This window comes from Equus quagga, chromosome 3 (assembly GCF_021613505.1).
Source record: "Equus quagga isolate Etosha38 chromosome 3, UCLA_HA_Equagga_1.0, whole genome shotgun sequence".
Lineage (NCBI taxonomy): Eukaryota > Metazoa > Chordata > Mammalia > Perissodactyla > Equidae > Equus > Equus quagga.
The window spans coordinates 28,948,303-28,951,288 of NC_060269.1; positions in this window are offsets into that span (position 1 = coordinate 28,948,303).

Here is a 2,986-nt window from a genome sequence, read left to right on the forward strand (position 1 = left end):
TCAATAACTTTCTAGGGATTGAAACGATGGGATATGATGCTTGAGCCTATTTCTTGTTGTGTGGAGAAAACCAGTCCGTTGAGAGAAGCAGAAAAGACAGAGTGATTCCTAGCAGCATGAGTCTCTAGTTCCAGCTGTCCCAGAGGCCCAGCTGACCTTCCTGTGGTTTCATTTCATGAGCTACTTGGTATCGCCATTAAACTCTCTTTTTCTCTAAGCTATTTTGAATTGATTTTTTTTCGCAAACAACCAAAAAAATTCTAGCCAAAACAAGTACTCAAAAGCCTGAGCACAGGGATGAAAGGTAAATGATTATATTGTTCCCAGGCTGGATTTGAGCCAGGTAAATAAGAGAACAAAGGAGCGAAGATGTTTGTAAAATGTTGGATTGTGAAAAGCTGGAACATACATCTAGTCTGATTAAGAAAGAAAGTGTCAGAAGGGGACTCTTAGCAAGAAAATGGATGAGCTAAAGGAATAGAAGATATTGAATTTAGGATTTATGAGGTAGAGCAGCTCCCAATGGTGACAAACTTAGTTACAGTCATAGAATAGACCAAGTATAATGTGTTAAAGGTCATCAAATTGAGAAGCTTCAAGAAATAGAAGACAGGACTGTCCAAATGGACAATGAAGTCTCCCAGATGATGGTGGGACCTGCATGGAGATAAAGACCACACACTAGAAAGAAGAATCACTAGGAGCTTAGTAGATGACAGCAACCAACAGAAGTAGAGAGGTAGATGGCTGAAAAATATAAACCTGAAAGGAGAGGCTTTTTCACAAGGGTGAGGCAAATAACCACCTCCACCCAAGGAGGCAGGAGAAAGAGTAGTATTCTAAAAGGAAACCAGCTTTCTGTTTAAGGCCCGGAGGTGGAAGAGGTATTTTGTTACAAGGATAAGAATATAGGTGAATCAGTTTTGAATAGCAGGAGTTCCAGAGGACCCAGGGGAAAGGGCAGAGCAAGAATAGGAAGTATTTGGGAGGATTGCAGAGGAAAATGGGAGAGGACAACCGCCCAGAGAGTCTTATATTGGGGAAAGTGCTGAGTGTGATAGGGAAGTGAGGCTTAACTGGCCTTACGGGTCTCAGGGAACTCCCTTGAGACGATGTTTCAGAACTGGCCCAGGCAAATGCCTAGGAGGCATCAGAATTCTGAGGAAGGGGAGGGTTGGCAACCAGGTCTGGGGGAACATTTCTTTCTACCCTAGTTGGTGTTAGAGACATAATGCTAGTAGCAACCTTTATTCAAGGTTGTTTCATTTACTCAACATATATTGATTGAGCATCTCCTATGTGCGGGGCACTGTGCTACATTCTGGTGATGGGGTTACAATGGTAAGAGATAGGTACAGTCTCCACAAGAAACGTACAATTTTTGTTGTTAGCATTGTTGAGTCGATTCTGACTCCTAGCTTCCCTGTGTACAGCAGAGCAGAACGCTGCCAGGTCTTTTTGCACCATCCTCTCAACCTTCTGGCGCTGTGTCAGACAATGCTCCATTACTATTCACAGGGTTTTCATGGCCACTTTTTCCCAAAATGGATGGACTTGTCCTTCCTCCTAGTCTGTCTAGTCTGGAAGCTCCACTGAAACCTGTCCACCGTGGGTAAGCCTGCTGGTATTTGAAATACCAGTGGCATAGCTTTCAGCAGCATGCAGCTGCCACAATCTGACAACAAACAGATGGGTGGTGTGGTTCCCTGACCAGGAAACAAACCCGGGCTGCTGCAGTGAGAGCGCTGAATCTTAACCACTAGACCATCAGGGCTGGCTAAACATAAAATACAGTGTGAGATATAGGCTAGTTGCTATGGTCTGAATGTTTGTGTCCCCCCGCAAATTCATATGTTGAAATCTTGCCCCCCAAGGTGATGGTATTAGGAAGTGAGGCCTCCAGGAGGTGATTAGGCCTTGAGGGTAGAGCCCTCATGAATGGGATTAGTGCCCTTATAAAAGGGGCCCCAGAGAGAACTTGCTTACCCTTTCTACCATATGAGGATACAATGAGAAGTCTGCAACCTGAAAGAGGGCCCTCACTCCATCATGCTGGCACCCTGATATAGGACTTCCAGCCTCCAGAACTGTTAGAAATAAATTTCTGTTGTTTATAAGTTACGCAGTCTGTGGTATTTTGTTAGAAAAGCCTGGATGGACTAAGACACCAGTAAACAGCAATTAAAATGTTTTATGTTATGATAGGGGAAGTGCAGGATGTCATGGGGAGATAGGCAGTAGGGGTGAGACACACAACCCAGATTTAGGAAGATCAAGGAATGCTTCATGGAGAAAGTACTGAATAAGCTGAGAGCTAAAGTCTAAGTGTGAATTATCCAGATGAGGGGAGGGGACAAAGAACAAGGGAAGAGAAAGTAAGAGTATTTTAGGCAAAGAACAGCAAGTGCAAATTCCCAGAGGCAGGAGAAAGAAAGGCTGTGACTCTGAAAGGAGCCTGTTTCCTGTCTTATAGGGTTGTTGTGAAACTTAGCTCTTAGAACAGTGTCTGGCACAAAGTAAGTGTCTTATAAATATCAGAAATTAATACTGCGCCTGGAGCATAGAATTAAGGGTGAGTGTGAGAAGAGGTGAGAAATAAGGCTACACAATAAGCAAACTGTAAGTTCTGTAAGCCACAGTACCAGCCAGTTAGACTTAATTCAGGAGTCATTGGCAAACCACTCACAGATTGTAAATAGTGAAGTACATTTCATGCATTTTAGAAAGACAGGCTGAGACTAGGAGCAGAGAGACAGGGCACAAGATTGTTGTAATCACAGTCTGAACTAGTGAGGGACATTGACGATGGGGAAACATGGATGGATTTCAAGATATGTAGAAGGTAGATCTATTTTCTAGGACTACCATAACAAATTACCACAAATTTGGGGATTTTAACCAGCAGGGATTTATTCTTCCACAGTTTTGGAGGCCAGAAGTCTGAAATCAAGGTGTCGGCAGGGTTGGCAATGCTTGGTGTTCCTTG